We start from the raw sequence: 26,360 nt of genomic DNA, 5'->3' as shown, positions 1-26,360 counted from the left end.
CCGCCAAAATAAAGCTTTCAATTTTGTCATGGTAGACATATGGAGGATTTGACGCAAAAGTGGCAAAAGATTATGTCCGATGCAAGTACCTATTTTGACTTTACCATACGTTCCCGATTCGCAGTTGAACAGTTACCTTTGCATGTGTTTGTGATGGGTGCCCTCGGTGGGGCAGGATACGCTCACTTTTTCGCGAACACCTGGTATCATATATGTTTGATAGTGATTCATTAAAGATTGCTCGTGATATAGTCGGAATCGCAAAACCGAATCTGCTTTAAGCAGAGATTTATTTATGATTATGAAAATAGTTTTGTCGCTTTTATGTACAAGAAGCATGATCTTCTGGGGACCTATTCACAATAGAAATCACCACACGGTCCAACTATTGAAATGTGTAAATGGAGAAAGGATTTGTGTTGTAGACCAACAATAGTTAGATTGGACAGAGGCTTAACGGTTTGGCCCATGAACAATGATTCAGGGAAATACGGCTGGACATATTGCCATCAATATCTCCACCCAGTGTAACTCAGTTGGACAATAGACAAAGACAGTGTCAGAAATACTTTCAATCAGAACGCTGAAACACTGTAACCAACCCTAAGATGATACTATTGTATAGTGTCAATCCACACAGGTAAATGGATGTTATACAATGCCTGGCAAAAGAAAGTGTACACTTAAAAAATGGATTTGACCAGATTATTATAAACGTTATCAAAACGTTATCAGGCTGAAGCAAACAGTCGCCGAAATACTGCGTCTTTAGGTTCAAAACACAACCCATTTTTAACACCTTTTTAGGGATCCAAATTTATGTGCAGAAAGTTGGGGGTTGGATGGGGGGGGGGGGGAATTGACGCCAGGCTTCATTCAGGCAGTGCATCCATATGTCGGGGGTGACGTTTAGGGGAATTAGTAAGCGGACACTTAGCTCTTTCCCAGCGCGTGACACCTTCTTTACAGTCTCGGTAACATCGCTGCTGTCAGTGTGGAAGCGGCCGTTCCAAGAATCTTGAAATTTTCCTCTAACCCAAAATGGAGTAACGTAACTAGTTCAACTCCAAGCATGGTTGTAGCCACCTATCACAGCAGTAGGGAGCTTTCAATGGTGGCAGCGATAGCACAGAGAGCTCCGCAAAAGGGATATCGCTGTGAGGAGCTTGCTTGGACACTTGTAAGGGGACACTACTCTCGGAACGCCTGGTCGTGATTTCCACACTGCACGCTTTTAACTCAAATTTCTCCCTAAAGACCACGTTTCACAACTTGAAATCTAGCCGGCGCTTTGTAAATGGAGTAAGGAAGAGATAAATACATTTATTAAGAAATCTCGGTGAAGAAATTCATTACATATATAATTAAAAGGGAACACCGTGCAAATAATTTTGAGGCTGAATTATGATTTGAAATTTGATAAAAGTATTGTGACCTGACTACATATTAACAGCATGACATTTTTTCACTCAATCATTCTTCTAGGGACAGATTTCCCGTAAAATTCTAAAACATTCATCGCTCAAAATGCCTACAGTGGCGTTGGGGTAGCCTAGTGGTTTAAGCGTTCGCTCTTCACGACGAAGACCCAGGTTCGATCCCCTTCATGGGTACAATGTGTGAAAGGCATGTCTGATGTCCCCCGCCGTGATATTGCTGGAATATTGCTAAAAGTGGCGAAAACCATACTCACTCTCTCAAAATGCCTACTTTCGCGTTACCTACACTTCCGTTCTTGGAATTAAAGTCAGGCGTACACGCTTACGAGGAGCCGTCTCAACGGACTGCGTGAATGTTGGTTTGTGCCGCGGTAGTAATAGTTCAGACTTATTTTATCAGTATGACCTCTTTGGAGAATAACCCTTATACGAGCTTCGATGAATTTCATATTATCCGTTCCCGTTAAATGTATTTTGGACAAATGTATGTTGTTGAAACATTAATCGTTTTGTAACGTCAGAAACAATAGCTGCCATCTGCCATTATAAGAAATCACGATATGGACCTCTTTGCAAACAAAAATTACTGAACTTATTTCACCAATGTCCCTGCTCCTATGGGTTTTATTTACTGGTCTCTACGACGTGGTCTAGGGCAAAGCTCATTCTGGAGTTGTCTCCTTTAAGTGTGTCAGGATCCGATGATGGTGGTTTCGAATTCCAGATTCGACGTCTTAGAGTTCTAGTAAATGATTGTTATGATGGGTGAAGAATACGAGTAGAAAGATACTTCGTTGGATTCTCGCTAGCCTTGTTGATTAACGATCTTTTTTAACCTTCACTATTCATGTGAAAACAGCCCAGGTGTGGAAGCATTGACGCGTCATGCGTAAGGCCCGGGATCGATTCCACATGTGGTAATAACTCACATACTCGCTCACTCTTAGGTTGTTTTTTTTTAAAACGTTCGAAGCATTTGCCATTGTAAATTATTTAAATTTCAATAATTCCACGAAACTGCAGTCGACTTAATCACAACAACAACAAAAATAATAACAACAACAATGAAAAGAGGGAGATTTATTCTACTCAGTAGCTGTGGGGAAAGAAAAAGAGTGAAAGGGTACATACCCATATTTTCATAATTCCTCCGACATAACTCGAGGCGGTCGAGTAGCCTTGTGATTAAAGCGTTCGCTCGTCACGCCGAAGACCCGGGTTCGATTCCCGACATGAGTAAATGGGTGAAGCCAATTTCTGGTGTCCCCTGCCGTGATATTGATGGCATATTGCTAAAAGCGACGTAAAATCCATACTCACGCACTCACTCACTCCAACATAACACCCTCTGTCACGTTATGTGGCCAATGGACCAGCAGGTAGAGCATCCAGTATAAACATCCATGGCAGTTTGTGTAAACTGACCTGGCAACATTTAGCTGACTAATGGTATCATTAGTTCAGGCTCTGATGAACATCACCCCAAAGTACTTATGGTCTCACTTAGTTTTCCCGGCGCCGGAGTCGTGTTTCGGCCTGCTCCACTGACTGGTTCCACTGACTGGCTCCACTGACTGGCTCCAGTACAGAGACAACGCTCCCTCGTCAGGACACTCCTTTTTTATTTTAGTAGTAGAATATCTCATGACATCACCAGTTAAGATATTAGGTGAAGTGAAATGGGTTTAAAGGTCGCATTAGCGTTCAAAAGTATTGCACTTTCTGCTTGGCCAGTAAGTGAATGTCGGCTTAGGAACTAACCTGTAAATTATTCGACAGTATGTGTGTGTGTGTGTGTGTGTGTGTGTGTGTGTGTGTGTGTGTGTTTATGAGCGCATGTGTGTTTATACGCACGTGTGTGCGTGTGCGTTTAGTGTGTGTATGTTTAAGTGCTTAATGTGTGTGTGCGTTTAGTGCGTGTATGTTTAAGTGCTTAATGTGTTTGTTTATGCGTGTATGTGGGTGTTTATGTGCCCGTGTGCGTTTAGTGTGTGTCTGTTTAAGTGCTTAAAGTGTGTGTTTATGCGTGTGTTTAAGTATTTATGCGCGTGTGTGTTTTTGTGTTTATGCGTGTATGTGTTTACGTATTTATGCGTGAGTGCTTGTGTGTATGTATCTATGCATATGTATGTGTTTATGCGTGGTGTTTGTGTATGTTGATGTGAGTATGTGTGTGTGTGCACGTGTGTGTGTGTGTGTGTGTGTGTGTGTGTGTGTGTGTGTGTGTGTGTGTGTGTGTGTGTGTGTGTGTGTGTGTGCGTGTGTGTGTGTGTCTGCTTGTACTAAACCGTCTACAATGCTATCCTACTGAGATATAATGCCACAGTTTAAACATGGATACTCCACTCAGACACAGTATTCTGACTCCGAACCAACCAGTCCCCACTCCTTGAGGGAGGAGGAACTTATTTCATTTTAATGTGATGAGGCAGGACCATTGTATATTATCCCCCAACAATTTATTACAACGTCAGTTGTCAAGCATGTCATTTTATGGACAACAGAGAAGCTTGATATGACATTTTGTATGTTGGCAACAAAAGTTTCTTTCGGGCAATATTTCAAGTGACGCGCCCAAGAAACATTTCCGTATTTTTGAATTAGCGGTTCGAATGGTCAGATTATCTTGGGAAATGATGCTTACTCTACCAGCATCACACACGTGTTCCTGAATTTCACCAAGGTGTGATACTTCCCTCCAACCTCTCTCCTTCCACGCTTATCTGACATGCCGTGATGCATCGCATGCGCACCACGTACTCCAGGCGACGTGAAACTAGCCACTGAAGTGTGCACCGTTATCAATATCACCCGGAAAAAGGCTATATTCTTTTCTTGTCACATAACGTGGCTTTCTCAGCAGGTGATCTGACAAAGTTGATATTTTCATGCACAGCCACGAGTGAACATGCCAACATTGTCGGGGCACAAGATGAGGTGAAGAGTTATTTGACAAGGGAGATAACTGCTCTATTTATTGTTTCTGTACTGGTCGTCACGACCTTAGTTTCACAGACTGAAAAGTTCCAGTGACACGTGTCAGTTCCCGCCTGTGAGATATCACTTTCACGTGTTCAGATATATACTGTACAGCATGCCATCTATAAATACACTACCGGGCAAAAGAAAGGATACACCTATGTTTGATGGTGGCTTAAACTGAAACAAACAAGAAATGGTTATTCGATGATGATGTATATGATACAGGTATCACAGTTGTGTTTTTGACCTAAAGTTTGAACTGTTTCGGCGACTTTTTTCAGCCTACTACATTTGTACTTCGATCCATTTTCCAAGCTTATACATTTTTTTGCCAAGGTTATCAATAAATTTAATAATCAAGTGTTATTAACATCAACGAGTCTATCATTGTTTTTTTCTGTCTCGATGTCTTTTTCTGTATTTAAATGCATAAATACTGTTAATAGTCTTTTAATTCATTCCTGGATCATAACCAACCAAAGCTAATGTAAGCTTATGATAAGGAACTTTGGTTCAACGTCGATGTGAACAGTATTTCACTTACCGCACGTCGTGTCGGTTTCATTGACTAACAGTAAAACTATTCAGCACGGGTGTGGTGCTGAGAAACCAAATTATATCACCGGGGCAAATATGGGATTCGAACCCACGATCATAGGATTTTGTCACTCGCTTCAATAACACCTGGGTCAGCACTGGTCGGAATCCATATTGTTTTCGTGCAGATAACGATCTGGGGGCACATTTGGCCCAGTCGTTAATGGCGCAGCAATTCGCTGTGCAGAGTTGCATCCCTTGGACGCGCCAGTAACCTATGATTGTGGGTTCGAATCGCGGTTCGTCCCGATTATGTTTCTAGGTTTGTCAGCACCATACCCGTGATCGAGGGTTGCATCAACGTGGTAAATGTGTGTGACCTGGCTTTCCTCCCACATTAAACTGACGCGCCGTGATATAACTGGAAAAAAACGGCGTTAAACCCAACACACTCATTTACTCGTTGCGATCTCTCAACACAGCCTGACGGCATTCTTGAACCTCTGTTTTGTCTTCAAATCAAAGTGAATACTTAATTTCCGTTAAACAAAAAAGAATCTGTCTCCAAAACCAGCCGTCATACGACAGGATCTGACGCCATGTTTACAAGTGAAGTTATGCAATGTGGTTACTCATTATTTGTCCGAGGTATTATTTAGGTAGCGTTATGATTCGTGACGATCAAGAATGAGGATTTTGTCTCGCCTAAGTAATCCGCGCAGCGAATTGTGGCACCTAAGTTGACTGAGCCTCGTACAGTGGCGTAACTGTCCTATGGGTAAAAAGAAAATTGCCTTCACATTGTTCAATGTCATTTTTTTACAGCAAAGAATTAACTTTCTCAGTGATAGTCTTCCGTGGCAATCCATCAGCCCGTTCCCTGGAGTAATAGCCCTCTTTCAAAGGGAAGCTAAGCTGCTCTGGTATATTAGACGTTCGGTTCGTATAGCGTTTGTCTGGACACATCACATTGTCATGTCGTATGATTTGCAGTCAGATGTCCCACACAGCGTTAAAATGAGGGAAAGTCAAGTTTCCGAGAAACTGAATCCAAGACACAGAATCTCCAAGCCAGACACGGAAAATGATACCTCAACCGTTCTCGCAAAACTGTTTCGCAATTTCTATGTCCAATGTTGCCAACACTTGTAAAATGCCTCAGGTTCGTCCCAGGTCTGCTCCCATAAAAAAAGATAGAATTTCTTTTTTGACAGTTAGCAACACGAATTATATACCCCTAAGGCATGGGCGCTTTAATTCACCGAAAGATGCTGACAGCTGCTGAAGTACTTTTCTGCACACCAAGCCGCAGAAAGGAAATGATAGTTAAGAAAGAGAATGTATGGATGTCAACTTCTTTTATCATTATGAGAAACACAACGTTTCGGAGTATATACTACCTTCCCCAGAGCACCGTTCCACAAAGCAATTTTAGCGCTACGAGTATCGTAATTCTGTGTTAAAGTATGGCAGTTACAACATCTTAGCGCTAAGATCGCTTTGCGGAACGGGGCCCTGGTGAATAAATGCTAGGAAGCAGAGAACATAGTAAAAAAATTTATTTGGCTCCCAAAACATGGCAGATGTCTCACACTGGTTTGTTTTGTGATGAGGATTGGTACTGAGCATGGCGTTATAAGTAACACATCGGGTTCAGCTGTGCTGACGGCGGAGAGTAGGTGGATGGATGTCCGCACTCGTTGAGTTTGATGCCTGATTATTTCAAGGGCTTCGGTCCCACACAGAATCACAGGTTCTGAAACATGGCATGTCTCGCAAACAAGTGAATATGTTGAGTTACCTCTGATCATCCAGCCGCGGATGGGTACCCGGTGGGATGAGATGGTGACGTGGCACCTAACTGCAGCTTGGATAATATAAGCCAAAGGGTTATCCAAATGCGATTAGAATGCACCCTGGTCGTCGATGGAGTGCTTGTTCTTTCTTTTTCTTTGTTCTTTGTTTGTTGTTTAACGCAGCACTCAGCAATATTCCAGCTATATGACGGCGGTCTGTAAAATAATCGAGTCTGGACCAGACAATCCAGTGATTGACATCATGAGCATCGATCCACGCAATTGGGATCGATGACATGTATCAACCAAGTCAGCGAGCCTGACCACCCGATCCCGTGAGTCGCCTTTTACGACAAGCATAGTCGCCTTTTACGGCAAGTATGGGTTGCTGAAGACCTATTCTACCCCGGAATCGTCACTGGTCTAATCTTTATGTGATCTGGATGATTCTCGGAAACAGGTACGGAACTGCACCCCTGATTCGGCAGACAGTGCAACAAATTCTTTGTTTTTGTCGGAATTCCATCTAGAAGATGTATATAAGACGGGTATAAAACATGTTTTCGAGAGCGTTGTAAAGCATGAGGGAATTAATACACGCGTAAATGAATGATTACCTGGCTTTCTTGAGATATTCACTATGTTTTGTTTTGTTTTGTTTTGTTTTCTTTGTTGTTTAACGCCACACTCAGCGATATTCCAGCTATACCACAGCGGTCTTTAAATAATAGAGTCTGGACCAGACAATCCAGTGATTGACATCATAAGCATCGATCCACGCAATTGGGATCGATGACATGCATCAACCAAATCAGCGAGCCTGACCACCCGATCCCGTTAGTCGCCTCTTACGACAAGCATAGTCGCCTTATACGGCAAGCATGGGTTGCTGAAGACCTATTCTAACCCGGATCTTCACGGGTCTATTCTTTATGTGATAGACAACACTGTATGGTGGTCTGGAGGAATCTCGGAAACAGGTACAGAACTGCACCCCTGATTCGGCAGACAGTGCAACAAATTCTTTGTTTTTGTCGGAATTCCATCTAGAAGATGTAACGGTCTGGGTCTGTGCCAGACATACACGATCAATATGGTATGTTTCAGTCACAAAACAAACACAGCTTAAAAAAGATTGTGTTCCCGTCCTGCGACCAGTCCCAGCTGTTGGCTGCGAGCCGCTGATTGACTACACGTGTTTTAGTGTTTATTGAAACTGCAGGGGATAGTTTTGAAGTGGCACCAATATCGTCAGTTGGAAAAAATTTGTTTGTTTGTTTGTTTGCTTGTATTCCAACTATATGACGGCGGTAAACGGGGGTGAGGTGAGGTGAGGTCAAGTGAAATGGGGTTTAACGTCGCGTCCAAGATTATTGCACTTATAAAGCGATGTGCATGCACGCGTGTGTGTTTGTGTTGCTGCTTGTACTAGTCCGGACTGAATCCAATTTATAGTGCTTGCTCACTGAGATACCATGCCGCAGTTTAACATGAATACCCCACTCAGACACAGTATACTGACTCCGAGTCGACCAGTCCTTGTTTTAGCCCCTAATGCCGAGCGCCAGACTGGGTAACAACAAGTACCATCTTTTAACGTCTTTTGGTATGACGCGGCCGGAGATCGAACCCCGGACCTTCGGCTCTCCGGGCGGACGCTCTACCATTAGACCACGGAGGCGGTCGGTAATTACGGGGATTGCAGGAGACGTGACACTGAGGTGACTAGGATGGTGACTAGGTATCACGTAGGGGGGGTGAGTGAGTATTGTTTTACGCCGCTTTTAGCAATATATATCCAGTACATAAGGCGGGGGACACCATTCAATGCGCTTCACATATTGCATCCATGTGGGGAATCGTCCCGTTCTTCGGCGTTACAAGCGAACGCTTTAACCACTAGGCCACCTCATAGCCACGTATTCTGTATGGACTGTTCAACATGAGTGTTGATGCCTTTATTACATCAAAAGTGTTTTGACGAGGTGTTTACTAATAAATGCATAAATGCGTTAATTACATGATATTACAAACGACAATCTTGCTTTCCAAAGGCACGTGCAAATCTGTTTCATGCTTTACAGGACTCGTGAAGATCCGGGGTAGAATAGGTCTTAAGCAACACATACTTTCCGCAAACGGCGACTATGCTTGTCATAAGAGGCGACTAACGGGATCGGATGGTCAGGATGGCTGACTTTGCTAAAGCATGTCATCGATCCCAATTGTGCGGATCGATGCTCATGATGGCAATCACTGGATTGTCTAGCCCAGACTTGATTATGTACAGACCGCCGTCATGTAGCAGGAATATTGCTGAGTTCGGCATTAAACAACAAACAAACAAACAAACTGTACAGTCCCTGTAAGAAAATGAACTCTTCCGTTTCCCTTGATACACCCTTGGCTGACATATCAAGCGAGTGTATCTGTGCTACCTGTCTTGATGTGCACGGGTCTTGATACACTGGGGATCTGGGATCCTGTTTGACGGGATTAACATCCGTCAAATCTAAAAACTAGGTCACCTTTGCGAACTGGGCGAATTTGTTACGTCATTTGTTGTCGTAAAGAGTAACTTATCCCTTTTCTCCAACAGGGGGCGTTGGTACTCTGTGCATGTAGGTATGCACATAAATACACCACTCTGACGCACAGCGTCAGATCGCAGCCCGGCCGTAATGGTCACCGATATAGAACACAAGATTGTCCTTAAAATACTCTTCTGTCTTTTGAGGTTGACATTTGTGAATGCCCCGGAGGTCTATCTGAACACAATTCCTTACCAGCCTGCAAGACAAACCAGCAAAACCTGTTCCTTTCTCGCATCAGGCTTGAACCCAGACAGTAGCCCAGAGCTATCCGACCCAGCAGGATGCCCATCTACAGGATGGGTGACAAGGAGTTGTACGGCACCCTGCCTCGGGGCCTCTAGAGAAGCAATAGAAAATTCAATTCAACCCTAATTAGTCTCGTGTCCTGGGGGGCACTGTGTTTTGGCTCTCAAAGCATTCGCGTGTGTTTCTCCATCGCCCCGTGCACGTCAGCACCGTGGACGGCGGGGCCTGCTGGCAATGGGCCTCTAACGCCGCACCGACTTCATGGCATGTGATAATCGCAAAAAAAACATTTCCACAGTTTTCAAAACATTAAGATACAAAATTAATGTTTGCACTTGTGTGGCTTGTATTTCTAGCCCTTAACACTTTGTCATTGACAATTTTATTTAATACTCTTAATCTATTCTACAGTTCAACTAAACAAAAGCTACAATTAATTTACTTCCGTTATAAAATATACAAACGATTCTACTGAATTTATAAACGGAGCTTCGAGTTGTATGACATTGTTTCTTTTGAGATTCAGTGAAGCTCCAATGAAAACATTAGTCATATATATATATATATATATATATATATATATATATATATATATATATATATATATATATATATATCAATTATGTCCTTACGTCATACAGTGCTTCACACATGTGTTGTATTACTCAAACGTTATTAACCGCCATCCACACCAATAAACCCATCAGCACCTATAATCAGCTAAACCATATATCTATCGCATTGATAACAGACAGTATGTTTTTTTCACAACATTTTGCGTTAATCACATTCGTTTGGCTGCAAGGCACGTGCATGTAACTCCGTACAAGGTTGAGTCCGCGATCCGCGTGTAACACTAGCGAGCCCTCAGCCGTCCAACCACACGAGGCAACTCTCGCAGCCACGAGAAGAGCCTTGTCCTCGACGTGCGAGCTTGTTCCTTGTTCAGATCGATACTCGCTTCTCAAAGTGGATCATGTACATTGATAGCCAGTTTCTTTTGGGATGATCTGGTAGGTATACATTTTATATTGCCATTTTATTCAATATTTGCTTTTCTACTATTTAAACGGCTGCATGAAATAATTCATTTGTGGACGTTTCCGAGCTGCCCGGCTGTGAATCATGGAATATCTGCGATGCTCATAACTTTCCTTTAACACTTTCAAATATGCAATATTGTGCTGATATTTGTGATTTTGATGACGGGATATTAAACATTATATTATTTGTGAAGTAGCACAATGGTAGCAACGTGTGTTTTATAAATTAAATTCATCAATTGTTAATTTTGAAAAAAATTAACAGTTTTGAATTGCAAATATGAAACGTCAAAGCCAGAGAAAAAACAATCTCGATTATCCGACGAAACATTGGGCAAAATTGTGATGGAAACTATACGTATGGATCCCTGACAATGATGACACCAATTTAACAAATTTGTATCCAAGCATATTGAACGTCAGTCCCAACAACTGCCCGTTATATGTTTAAGGAAGCTGTCAACGTTTTATTCATCTTTGTAAACAGTTTGCAAATATTTGTTCGTAAGGAAATTAGTCTTCTGTAAGCAGTGGAACCCTGATACTTCGAACACCGCGCAATCCGGCCACTTTCTATGAGAAACAAACCTTTGTTCAGTTACTTCATGATTCATCATTTATGCTTTAGTTCCTTATGGAGATTTACGTCCCTTGGTTACCAGGATCCACTGATTTATTGAACTATATTCCTTGGTTTGTCACCGTGCTTGGTGGTTTCATTAAATGTTAGATCCGGGGTGAAGATCCGGGGTAGAATAGGTCTTCAGCAACCAATGCTTGCCATAAAAGGCGACTATGCTTGTCGTAAAAGGCGACTAACGGGTTGGGTTGGTCAGGCTCGCTGCCTTGGTTGACTTGGTTGACTTGCGTGGATCGATGCTCATGATGTCAATTACTGGATTGTCTGGTCCAGACTCGATTATTTACAGACCGCTGTCATATAGCTGGAATATTGCTGAGTGCAGCGTACAACAACAAACAAACAAACAAACATTGAAATGTTAAGCGTCTACGACAAGCATCACTTCGCGTTCCTAACACATTGTGTTTACAGGTCGTTCTTTACTGTAGTTATGTTCAGTTAGTTATTGTTTAATTCCTTTTTGGACGCGTGAAGATCCGGGTTAGAACAGGTCTTCAGCAACCAATACTTGCCGTAATAGGCGACCATGCTTGTAAGAGGCGACTAACGGGATTGATGACTTGGTTGATGCATGTCATCGTTTCCCAATTGGATGGATCGATGCTTTTGATGTCAATCACTGGATTGTCTGGTCCAGTTTCGATCATTTACAGACCGCCGTCACATAGCTGGAATATTGCTGAGGGCGCAGTTAAACAACAAACAAACAAACAAACAAACAAACTTACTTGAAACCTGCGTGGGTGCTACCTATAGGACAAGGTACGCCTACCCTTCATGCGAACACCTGGTATCATCACTGATTTTCACTGATCATTTCATATAAATTTCAACGTTGTTTTTGCCTCTCACGCTCAGTGGAGTCTGTTTTCTCTGGCGTGGACGTTATATATTTACCCTGTTCGTAGCAAACACATGAGACACCAGAAATGGAATTCACGTGTTGTACCCATATGGGGAATCGAACTCGGAACTTAGACGTGACGAGCGACAAATGTAACCACTAGCTAGGCTAACCTAGTCTGTCTTACAGACCCTGATACAAATATATATATCAAATACAGCCCATGCAAGTCTATAATGTTTGGCAAGTCTAGATCACTCTGAAAATGAAGAGAGTCACTGGGCTCCTTTTTATTATATTTTTATTAAGATAACTGAACAACTGTTTTTTTATGTACGATATGTTCATTTCAGAGACTAGATGTTAGTCTAAAGCTAACCCATCGTCCCTACGAATATAGTATAAGTAACCAGGTATTGCACTCTATGTATGTACAGAACTAGTTTTATTTTTGTCCCTTAAATATTTGTGATTGGCTCAGGCTTCCCATCCTTAAGCAATAATGCTATCACAGATGTTGTGATATGCATCGTTGAAATAAATTGTATATAGGTAATATGGCATATTGCTGTTGAAGCTTTTAATGTGACATTTTGTAACATGTTGCGGTGTTCGATTTACCTGGAATGTATGTTTTGAAACAGGGCGATTTGTTTTCTCCATGCTAACAAACTGAAATACATTCAACTACGGTTATAACGAACTAAAAGGGACTACTAATTTTAGTTCGTTATAACCGTAGTTCGTTATAAGTACATATACAGCATGACTACAGCAAGTAGTCGAGACCACAAAGTAAGTTCGTTATATCCGTCAGTTCGTTATAAGCGTGTTCGTTATAACCGTAGTTTACTGTATAATCAATTCTGTGCATTATCCAATTCATATATCTTTTCACGATTTGTGTGACTATTGCGTGCTGGCAATGGTATTGAATGTCGCTTTATTTTGAACTTGATGTTGGCGTCAAGGAGCTTTCGTTCAGCAACTTTGTCATTGACATTCGTATCGTATGTCCTTTTGTAAGTGGAGCTCTTCAACCGCCCCCTTTTATTGATTGCAGGGGAATCAAAACATAGCAAGTGATCAGTATATCTGTAACATATACCTTAATTGAACTTTGTGTGACTAATGTGTTTTGGTTCGCGTGGACGGGGGGCGGTTTTATAGAGCTAGATTCTTCTGAAGCCTGTGTGGCGAACATAGCCTGTTCTGTCTGGGTTTGGAGTGAGATACAATTCCCTACATGTATTTTAGCGTGTACCGTTTGTTCCCGTGTGTGAACAATTGACCCGCCTTAGCGTGTGTTTGTGATGGGTGCCACCGGTGGGAGAGGATACGCTCACCTTTTCGTTAAAACCTGGTATCATCACGATCTGATTATGATTCATAGACACATGACACATCGTTTATATTTATTGATAATGCTGACGCTTCCTGTATACAAGGCTAACTGACTCGGTGTTTATACTAATGATCGACCGCCTCCGTGGTCTAATGGTAGAGGGTCCGCCCGGAGAGCGGAAGGTCCGGGGTTCGATCCCCGGTCACATCATACCAAAAATACGTTAAAAGGTGGTACTTGTTGTTACCCTGTCTGGCGCCCGGCATTAAGGGGCTAAAACAAGGACTGGGCGGCTCGGAGTCAATATACTGTGTCTGAGTGGGATATTCATGTTAAACTGCGGCGAGGTATCTCAGTGGACTAGCACTATAAATCGGCATCGGTCCGGACTAGTACAAGCAGCCACACACACATGTATATGCACGTCGCTATATAAGTGCAATAATCTTGGAGGCGACGTTAAACCCAAATTCACCTCACCTCACTGCTAGTTCATTGATACTGATCAGGAGTGAAATTGAAATGTAAGAACCACATTACAGTGCTTTTTTGTATTAAGGGCAAAGTTGCCTCCCTTGAGCACGCCTGCGTGACGGCGGTCTGTAAATAATCGAATCTGGAACAGACTATCCAGTGATTGACATCATGAGCATCGATCCACACAATTGGGATACGATGACATGCATCAACCAAGTCAGCGAGACTGACCGCCCGATCCCGTTAGACGCCTTTTACGACAAGCATAGTCGCCTTTTACGGCAAGCATGGGTGGCTGAAGACCTATTCTACCCCGGATCTTCACGGGTCCTCATAAACACGTGTTTTTGAATCACTATGAAATAGTGATGAAGATAGGGCCCACATGCACAAAGCGATCTTAGCGCTAAGACTATTGTAAGCCAATGTTAAAGCATGGGAGTTACGATCATCTTACCGCTGAGATCGCTTTGTGCAAGTGGGCCCAGGTATTAGCGAAAATGTAAGCCTATCCTGCTCCACCGATGTTACCTGTCACAAACACATGCAAAGCCAACACACATTCAGGCAATGTTAGCAACACAGGCTTCAGAACAATGTAACTGTGTATAAATGCCCCTCTCAGGCAATGTACACCGACACACTTTAGTGACACATGCGACAATTGAGGTAGATGGCGCACATATACAGATTGCTTGCTACGCAATAAGTCGTTTATACTCTAAAAGTAGAATGCCAATGACAAATGGTAACCTATGATTGTGGATTCGAATCCTGGTTCGCCCCGATTATGTTTCTAGGTTTGGCAGCACCATACCCGTGCTCGTGGGTTTCACCGAAGTGGTAAACGCCTGAGACCTGCATCACTTCGGGCTTTCCTCCCACATTAAGCTGACACGCCGTGATATAACTGGAATACTGTTAAAAGCGGCGTTAAACCCAACTCACTCACTCACTCCCTCACTCAAACGGGAACATATGGCACGAGTCAAAATAGGGAATAGTAACTCGACTCCACAAATAAATGTTTTTTTCTATGAGTGGTCTGTAAATAATGACGGCGGTCTGTAAATAATGACGGCGGTCTGTAAATAATGACGGCGGTCTGTAAACAGGACCAGACAATCCAGTGATTGATATCATGAGCATGGATCCACGCATTTGGGATCCATGACATGGATCAACCAAGTCAGCGAGCCTGACCACCCGATCCCTATAGTCGCCTCTTACGACAAGCATAGTCACCTTTTACAGCAAGCATGGGTTACTGAAGGCCTATTTTCTTCCCGGATCTTCCCGGATCTTGCTCAATATTATGTGATATCCGATATTCGCCTTTGATCAAATCAAGTCGGTGAAGTCAAATAATGAATAACCATCACCGTCGTTTTCTCGCATTAATTAGGTGCTTCAAAAGACCATGATAAGATAACAATTATATGCAAGCATTTAAGATAAGGTAGCGAACTCATTATAGGAACTAATAACCAAGGTAGAAAAAAGCAATACTTTTTTATTAGACATGTTTAAGGTAAATTATTCAGACACATACTGCTTGGTAGCATATTAGGTTGCCTCATTTTCATACTAAAGGACGAAACATCGGCGGCAGACATTTAGGAATGAAATCAGATATTTTTTATGTGGTATAGCTGAAAGATCGGGACAAGGGCGGTCGCAGTGTGAGACAATTTACATATTTGTTTCAGAATTGAATTGTAGCAGGTTATTTATGGTAAGGTTTTACTCCACCCTAACCAATTGACGCTGGTAACATATTTAGGTGTTTACTATTGTGTTTGGTATGGCTGTGTATCGCCAATGCAATTAGAGTACATATTGATGTTAATAAAATGATGATAGAACACCTACATGCGCATTGAGCAGATCGGTGGTGATGGAAAAAAACACATAAAATACATATGCATACACGTGCATGTGTAGGCGCGCTGTAACATGTGGGTATAAACTCAGTAAGTTAGAAACCCTACAATACTTTATGTACATCCTACCATACTTTATGTACAGCCTGACATACTTTATGTACAGCCAAGCATACTTTATGTACAGTCCACCATACTTTATGTACAGCCAAGCATACTTTATGTACAGTCCACCATACTTTATGTACAGCCAACAATACTTTATGTACAGCCAAGCATACTTTATGTGCAGTCTGCCATACTTTATGTACAGCCAAGCATACTTTATGTGCAGTCTGCCATACTTTATGTACAGCCAAGCATACTTTATGAACAGCCTGCCATACTTTATGTACAGCCAAGCATACTTTATGTACAGCAATCCATACTTTATATACAACCTGCCATACTTTATGTACAGCCTACCATACTTTATGAACAGCCCACCATATTTTATGTACAACCCACAATACTTTATGTACAGCCTACCATACTTTATGTACAACCAACCATACCTTATGTACAGTCCACCATACTTTAAGTACAGCCAACAATACTTTATGTACAGCCTGACATACTTTATGTACAGCCAAGCATACTTTATGTACAGTCCACCATACTTAATGTACAGCCAACAATACTTTATGTACAGCCAAGCATACATTATGTACAGCCAAGCATACTTTATGTGCAGTCTGCCATACTTTATGTACAGCCAAGCATACTTTATGTGCAGTCTGCCATACTTTATGTGCAGTCTGCCATACTTTATGTACAGCCAACCATACTTTATGTACAGCCAAGTATACTTTATGTACAGCAAAGCATACTTTATGTACAGCTCACTATACTTTATGTACATCTCACCCTACTTTATGTACATCCTACCCTACTTTATGTACATCCTACCCTACTTTATGTACATCCTACCCTACTTTATGTACATCCTACCCTACTTTATGTACATCCTGCCCTACTTTATGTACATCCTACCCTACTTTATGTACATCCTACCCTACTTTATGTACATCCTACCCTACTTTATGTACATCCTGCCCTACTTTATGTACATCCTACCCTACTTTATGTACATCCTACCCTACTTTATGTACATCCTACCCTACTTTATGTACATCCTACCCTACTTTATGTACATCCTGCCCTACTTTATGTACATCCTACCCTACTTTATGTACATCCTACCCTACTTTATGTACATCCTGCCCTACTTTATGTACATCCTACCCTACTTTATGTACATCCTACCCTACTTTATGTACATCCTACCCTACTTTATGTACATCCTGCCCTACTTTATGTACATCCTACCCTACTTTATGTACATCCTACCCTACTTTATGTACATCCTGCCCTACTTTATGTACATCCTACCCTACTTTATGTACATCCTACCCTACTTTATGTACATCCTACCCTACTTTATGTACATCCTACCCTACTTTATGTACATCCTACCCTACTTTATGTACATCCTGCCCTACTTTATGTACATCCTACCCTACTTTATGTACATCCTACCCTACTTTATGTACATCCTACCCTACTTTATGTACATCCTACCCTACTTTATGTACATCCTGCCCTACTTTATGTACATCCTACCCTACTTTATGTACATCCTACCCTACTTTATGTACATCCTACCCTACTTTATGTACATCCTACCCTACTTTATGTTCAGCCCACCATACTTTATGTACAACCTACCATACTTTATGTACAACCAACCATACATGACACACAGCCCACCATACTTTATGTACAGCCTACCATACTTTATGTACAACCAACTATACATCACACACAGCCCACCATACTTTATGTACGACCTACCATACTTTATGTACAACCAACCATACTTTATGTACAACCAACCATACATCACACACAGCCCACCATACTTTATGTACAACCCACCATACTTTATGTACAGCCCACCATACTTTATGTACAGCCCGCCATACTTTATGTACAGCCATCCATTCTTTATGTACAGCCTGCCATACTTTATGAACAGCCCACCATACTTTATGTTCAGCCCACCATACTTTATGTACAACCTACCATACTTTATGTTCAGCCCACCATACTTTATGTACAACCTACCATACTTTATGTACAGCCCACCATACTTTATGTACAACCTATCATACTTTATGTACAGCCCACCATACTTTATGTACAGCCATCCATACTTTATGTACAGCCTGCCATACTTTATGTACAACCCACCATACTTTATGTACAGCCCACCATACTTTATGTACAGCCCACCATACTTTATGTACAGCCATCCATACTTTATGTACAGCCTGCCATACTTTATGTACAACCTACCATACATCACACACAGCCCACCATACTTTATGTACAGCCTACCATACTTTATGTACAACCAACCATATTTTATGTACAACCCACCATACTTTATGTACAGCCCACCATACTTTATGTACAGCCCACCATACTTTATGTACAGCCATCCATACTTTATGTACAGCCTGCCATACTTTATGTACAGCCCACCATACTTTATGTTCAGCCCACCATACTTTATGTACAACCTACCATACTTTATGTTCAGCCCACCATACTTTATGTACAACCTACCATACTTTATGTACAACCAACCATACATGACACACAGCCCACCATACTTTATGTACAGCCTACCATACTTTATGTACAACCAACTATACATCACACACAGCCCACCATACTTTATGTACAGCCTACCATACTTTATGTACAACCAACCATACTTTATGTACAACCAACCATACATCACACACAGCCCACCATACTTTATGTACAGCCTACCATACTTTATGTACAACCAACTATACATCACACACAGCCCACCATACTTTATGTACAGCCTACCATACTTTATGTACAACCTACCATACATCACACACAGCCTACCATACAACGCAGAAGAGGAAGATGGTCGAGGGTATTTTCTGATTTTATACAATACAATATAATACAACTTTACGAAAATGTTATGCATTATTATCTTTTTGTTGGCAATCACTCGTTTTCCTAGATTGTAAAAACATGGAGTTAATTCTTCAAACTCCCCATATTCCAAACTTATAGCTGTCTGTAGCTACTTATCACAAACAATAGCATTACTGATATTTCTGTTTCTAAAAAAAATAATTTCGGAATATCTTTTGGTACTTTGTGTGGTGTATAAGCCAGTCGCTGTGCAGAATTAAGCCTGCGCGTGGGTTCAGATCCAGTAAGCCTCATCGGGCCATACATAACGAATAATGCCACTCAGGAATTACAAAATGGTTCATTATCCTTAATGTATGGCCTGAAGAGGCTCCTTGGAGATGAACGCGCTCGCCTTTAACATGATAGATTTACCGAACTTTCTATAGGCAGACTGGCGCATCGCGTTTTCACACGTTATCTCCGGACTGTTATCAAGCATTTCGTCTTTACGTTTTCGAAACGAGTCATCAACCGATAAAACGGGTATATTTTAAATTTCATGTCTTCTTCTGAAACGCACTTATCCAAGTGGGCGCTTAGCGGAATGCACTTTGTTTAAGGCTCCTCTATTTGTTTGTGGAATTTCACTCCGTCTCACATTCTGTCTGCCGATATATTGTTCTTTGCACCCTTCACATATGATTTACATAGATTACATAGTAGACAGAACTCTCCATAATGGAGAGTAGCCAGAAGGTGTTATTGACCTTGTTTGCGAGTCTGGCCACCCGATCTCGCTATAGCTGCCTCTTACGAGAAGCGTGGGTTGCTGAAGATCAGTTCTAACCCGGATCTTCACCGGCTGCATATGTCAGCTCCCCATACGCTGGTGTCGGTGTTGTTGAGTCACAGCGAGCATCCCCCAAGATCTGCTTCATATGTGCACTGTCGTTTACTTTTTGTAATATTGACTTCATCCAGACTGGTGGCAATTTTATATATTCTGTTCCGGTATTGCAATATTCTGTTTGATCGTTAAAATCAGGTTAAAAGCGGCTGTGGTTAGACACAGGGGAAATAGTTATTTTTGTATTGGCTGTGTACTTCACTTGTCCGTATTACGAGTAATTGACCGTTTGTCTCCCCCGATTAAGAGATCCCATCATGTATCAGCGAGTTGTGATATGAACGTTGTTAAAGAAATCTGAAGCCTTTCGTCTCGTGTTTCTGTATTTGAAACTATCATACAGATTCTCCTACCATGGTTATAAGGCAAGCTTCTCGTCTTGTGGTTTGAGACAAGATGAAACCGGAGAAACAGTTTGTAGAATATTTCTGTTTCCAGTTTAGTAGCCGACGTGTTTACTGTGATTTCGGGACCGCCTCCGTGCTCTAGTGGTAGAGCGTCCGTCCGGAGAGCGGAAGGTCCGGGGTTCGATCCCCGGCCGCGTCATACCAAAAGACGTTAAAAGATGGTACTTGTTGTTACCCTGTCTGTCGCTCGGCATTAAGGGACTAAAACAAGGACTGGTCGGCTCGGAGTCAGTTTACTGTGTCTGAGTGGGGTATTCATGTTACACAGCGGCATGGTATCTCAGTGAGCTAGCACTATAAATCGGCATCAGTCTGGACTAGTAAAAGCAGCCACAAACACACACACATGCACGTATATATGTGCAATAATCTTGGACGCGAAGTTAAACCCCATTTCACCTCACCTCACCTACTGTAATTTCGAGGAAGAAGAGGTGGCCAAATCCTCTGAGGCGCCCCACTTCGCCGTGTACTTTCCTTGAAACAAAACCTTTAACTTTGAAGGGAAATATTGCAAATGTCACAGTCACTTAATAACACTCTGTTTGGATGTAATTAAATAATGGCTACAGTTATTGTTTTTCAATATTTCACGCTTTCACACACAAACGTCCTTCAACTTGGATTAGCTTGTTATTCCGGTCGCCAATAGTTAACAGCGTCTGATCCTGGATTATGTGGGTTGTGGAGGCGTCGCGTCCAAGATTATTGCACTTATATAGCGACGTGCATGCACGTGTGTATGTATGGCTGCTTGTAGTAGTCCGGACTGGTGCAGATTTATAGTGCCAGCTCACTGAGATACAATGCCGCAGTTTAACATGAATACCCCACTCAGACACAGTATACTGACTCCGAACCGACCAGTCCTTGTTTTAGCCCCTTAATGCCGAGCGCCAGACAGGGTAACAACAAGTACCATCTTTTAACGTCTTTTTGTATGACGCGGCCGGGGATCGAACCCCGGACCTTCCGCTCTCCGGGCAAACCTGGATTGTGAGGAAAATAATATGTTTGAGCTGAGCAATTTCAGGTGGAATACGATGAGTATGCCTTCTTCTTTGTTGACTCTTGTCGATAAGTCAACTGTATCTGCTATGTAGCTATGCACTTTAGTAATAAATCATTTCATCAGTATGTCAACACGATTGCTCAATCGTTGCGTTGTACAGCCTTGGCCAGCTATGATAGGTCATACGTTAGGTCATCTTGGTGTTGAGTTCTTATATAACTAACCTACCAAATTGACAAAAGAAAGTATACACGTGGAGATCGGATTTGACCCAAAGAATACAAACTTAAATCAAATCAAAACGTTACTAGGCTGAAAACAGTCGCCGAAACACTGCACACTTTAGGTCCAAAACACAACTAGTGAGTGAGTGAGTATGGTTTTACGCCGCCTTTAGCAATATTCCAGCAATATCACGGCGGTGGACACCAGAAATGGGCTTCACACATTGTACCCATGTCGGGAATCGAACCAGGGTTTTCGGCATGGCGAGCGAACGCTTTAACCACTAGGCTACCCGACCGCCCCCAAAACACAACTAAGATACCCGTATCATATACATCACGTTAGATTAACCACCGCATTTGTATCGTTGGATATGTTTACCTTTATGAACTTTGGGCAATCCTTAAAACTGCTTTCTTGCCGGAACAATTAGGTGAGGTAATTCATGTCTTTTAGTGTTTCCCCATTGTCGAATTTGTTTGGACAATGTAAGCTGCAATACATTCGGGTAGCTTTGTGCGTCCAGAACGATTTCCTCTGCCGTTTTACTGTAATTTTTCTACCTCAATGATACTTATTATCCTACTCTTACCTGCCTCTTTTATAATAATTGTTTTGACTTTTGTTTTAGATATTTATGTGCTTCTATCTCAACATTGAGGCACGACTATCTCTGTGCCCCTTCAACTATATACCCTAGTTATATCACCTACTAAAGTATATATATATATCACACCGTCGTTACATCACCTACTACAGCATATATAACATGCCCTCGTTATATCAGCTTCGACAGCATGTAGTCAAAATGCCAAGGCCATAAAATAAGCAGTCTCGATTATCTGCCCAAACAGATTCAATCGGGATTAGAACACAAAAGGTTATGAAAACTATAGGAATGGATAACTGACAATCAGTGAATACTCCAAGTGGTCGCGTCAAGGATTAACCTGTCCTGCCCTGTCTGTAGAACCGCCACACACACGCCGTTTGTATAGAAAAGGTACGAGGTTGTTTGTTGCCTACAGACACACCCAGCGGCCTGAGAACAGTCGAAGTCAGGACCAGAAAATCCAGTGATTAATATCTTTAGCAATGATCCGCCTCCTTGTGGTACCACGCCACGCTGTCAACCAGGTCACGACATCTACAGTATATACAACCTTTCCGATCATCTGGTGTCATTAGTATTTGTTAGTGATTCATAAACACATGCTCATGTTATAGTCGGACTCGTATAATCGACTTTACTTTTGGCAGAGATTACAGATGAATATGGAAAGGGTATTGTCGATTCTATTTACTCTATGTATCAGTTACTACAGAATATATAACATCCCCTCTATATATCAGTTACTACAGCATATATAACACCCCCTCTATATATCAGTTACTACAGCATATATGATATTCCCTCTAAATATCAGTTACTACAGCATACATAATATTCCCTCTAGATATCAGTTACTACACAATATATAACACCCCCTCTATATATCAGTTACTACAGAATATATAACCTTCCCTATAGATATAAGTTACTACAGAATATATAACCTTCCCTCTGTATCAGTTACTACAGCATATATAACCTTCCCTCAATGTATCAGTTACTGCAGAATATATAACACCCCCTCTATATATCAGTTACTACAGCATATATGATATTCCCTCTATATATCAGTTACTACAGCATATATAACCTTCCCTCTAAATATCAGTTACTACAGAATATATAATATCCGCTATATATATCAGTTACTACAGAAGATATAACTTTCCCTCTATATATCAGTTACTACACAATATATAACACCCCCCTCTATATATCAGTTACTTCACAATATATAACCTTCCCTATAGAAATCAGTTACTACACAATATATAACCTTCCCTATAGATATCAGTTACTACAGACTATATAACCTTCCCTCTGTATCAGTTACTACAGCATATATAACCTTCCCTCAATGTATAAGTTACTGCAGAATATACAACATCCCCTCTATATATCAGTTATTACAGAATATATAACACCCCCTCTATATATCAGTTACTACAGCATATATGATATTCCCTCTATATATCAGTTACTACAGCATATATAACCTTCCCTCTAAATATCAGTTACTACAGCATACATAATATTGCCTCTAGATATCAGTTACTACACAATATATAACACACCCTCTATATATCAGTTACTTCACAATATATAACCTTCCCTATAGAAATCAGTTACTACACAATATATAACCTTCCCTATAAATATCAGTAACTACAGAATATATAACCTTCCCTATAGATATCAGTTACTACAGAATATATAACCTTCCCTCTGTATCAGTTACTACATAATATATAACATCCCCTCTATATATCAGTTACTACAGAATATATAACCTTCCTTCTATATATCAGTTACTACAGCATACATGTATATAATATTCCCTCTGTATCAGTTACTACAGGATATATAACCTTGCCTCTATATATCATTTACTACAGCATATATAATATTCCCACTGTATCAGTTACTACACAATATATAGCCATCGCTCTATGTATGTTACTAAAAAATAAAACCTTCCCTCTATAGATCAGTCACTACAGTATACATTACTTTCCCTCGTCATTTCACTCGTGTATTTCTCTCCAGATACACGTATTTACACCCTTGGCTGCCAAATATCACAGCACAGGTATATAATTTGCTTTCCAACTTTTCAATTTCAATGGCCCCTTATTTGAATGCGAAACATCGGTGAGCTTGTTTAAAGGGTGTTGGGGGATGTTGTTTTCATCTGATTAGCCCGGCTGTATCATGGGGACAGGTAAATCCATGGTTGACCATATGATCAATGATCACACTTGAGTGAATGAGTGAGTTGGGTTTAACGCCGCTTTTAACAGTATTCCAGATATATCACCGGGTGTCAGCTTATTTTTGGGAGGAAAGCCCGAAGTGATGCAGGTCTCAGACGTTTACCACTTCGGTGAAACCTACGAGCACGGGTATGGTGCTTACAAACCTAGAAACATAATCGGGGCGAACCGGGATTTGAACCCACAATCATAGGTTTCTGGCGTGCCCAAGGGACGCAACTCTGCACAGCGAATCGCGGCGTCTCAGACGACTGGGCCACCCGTGCCCCCGATCACACTTGAAGGTGACGATGACACAGCCACGTAAGTCAGTGTAGCCCTTCAATCCTCGTTTTGGAGTGAGTGAGCGAGTATGGTTTTACGCCGCTGTTAGCAATATACCAGAATGGGTTTCTCACATCGTACCCATAAGTGGAGTCGAACCGGATCTTCGGCGTGATGGACGAACGCTTTAACCACTAGGCTACCCCACTGCCCCCTCATATTAGATGATGACAGTGTGGTAAGCAGAACACCAGCCTTTCACTTGTTCCACTGAGAATATTTTGTGTTGAATCATAAGTGTTAATGTAAAAAGTCTGTAAATATAGCTGGAGTCGCATATCCATTGAAACGTGTTTACATAAATGCCAACGCTATCAGATATTCACAATATCTATTTCCGTGGAAGCGCCATTAACACTAACTGCCACAAGACATGATCTTGAATGAACTCCCTTGATGAGGCCAGCCTAGACCAATCTTAGCGTCACGACAGCCGAAACTCACATGCGTCAACATCTTAACGTTACGACAGCCGTAACTCACATAATTCACCATCTTAGCTCTGCAACAGCAGTAACTCACATGCGTCAACATCTTAGCGTCACGACAGCCGTAACTCGTCAACACCTTAGCGCAAAGACAGTCGTAACTCGTCAACATCTTAGCGTCACGACAGTCAAACTCGTCAACACCTTATCGCAAGACAACCGAAACTCACATTCGTCAACATCTTAGCGTCCCGACAGTCAAACTCGTCAACACCTTAGCGTCACGACAGTCAAACTCGTCAACATCCTAGCGCAAAGACAGCCGAAACTCACATGCGTCAACATCTTAGCGTCACGACAGTCAAACTCGTCAAGACCTTAGCGTCACGACAGTCAAACTCGTCAACACCTTAGCGTCACGACAGTCAAACTCGTCAACACCTTAGAGTCACGACAGCCGGAACTCGTCAACACCTTAGCGTCACGACAGCCGAGACTTACATACGTCAACATCTTAGAGTCACGACAGCCGAAACTCGTCAACACCTTAGCGTCACGACAGCCGAGACTTACATACGTCAACATCTTAGAGTCACGACAGTCAAACTCGTCAACATCTTAGCGTCACGACAGCCGTAACTCGTCAACATCTTAGCGTCACGACAGCCGTAACTCAAATACGTCAACCTCTTAGCTTCACAACAGCCGTAACTACCACACTTCAACATCTAATGCCGTTCAAGGCAACAGCTCAAGTTTCCCGAAATGTGCCATGTTACTTGACATTTGGTTAATCACTTACAATGGAAGACAGGCGAGTAATATCCTAAGCCAGCAGCGGTGGCACCGCGGAGGTAAACTCAATTAATCTGATTACATTACGTGCACTCAGTGACTACTGGATCTTGCTGTAAAGTGTTCGGTTGTTACTGTCCACACGTGTACCTCCAGCACTTCACACGCCATCTTTATAAAGCTAACAAAAGCATCAGGTGTTCGTGAGGTATTCTGTCCTCCGCCAGAGTCAAAGTCACGCCTCAGCTGTCTGTAGATATATCGAAAGACATCAATCAACGTCGCGGAGGATTACAGTCTTAATACATGACGTGTCTCTTACCGCAACTGTAGACCACGTTATCAAATAAGCGCACGTGACAACAATAGATTTATGTGAAAGGCACACTCGTTCATTTCTATAATTATTCCATCGGTCTGATGCCATTCAAGTTGTTCATTCGTGTTTATTAAAGGACCAAGTCTCTCATTGTCACAAACGGGAAAAGGCCCGTGAAGATCCAGGTTAGAGGCGACTAACGGGATCGGGTGGTCAGGCTCG

General features: G+C 41.8%; 2 protein-coding genes across 2 annotated transcripts in view; one reads left to right on the top strand and one right to left on the bottom strand.

Annotated features, from left to right (window-relative positions):
- LOC125377328 (variant surface antigen E-like) overlaps positions 1–26,360 on the bottom strand; it is an 86,108-nt gene that overhangs the window by 53,871 nt on the left and 5,877 nt on the right. The gene's annotated exons all lie outside the window — the stretch shown is intronic.
- LOC124145974 (lysophosphatidic acid receptor 6-like) overlaps positions 10,477–26,360 on the top strand; it is a 33,452-nt gene continuing 17,568 nt past the window's right edge. Inside the window, exon 1 of the mRNA XM_046515978.2 lies at positions 10,477–10,607. The gene's annotated coding sequence lies outside the window, so the exon portion shown is untranslated. The remainder of the gene's footprint in view (positions 10,608–26,360) is intronic.

Source organism: Haliotis rufescens, unplaced genomic scaffold (genome assembly GCF_023055435.1).
Source record: "Haliotis rufescens isolate VD_foot unplaced genomic scaffold, xgHalRufe1.0.p SCAF_9, whole genome shotgun sequence".
Classification (NCBI taxonomy): domain Eukaryota; kingdom Metazoa; phylum Mollusca; class Gastropoda; order Lepetellida; family Haliotidae; genus Haliotis; species Haliotis rufescens.
Note: the sequence above shows the minus strand (reverse complement) of the source record. Positions and strands in the feature narration are given on the sequence as shown.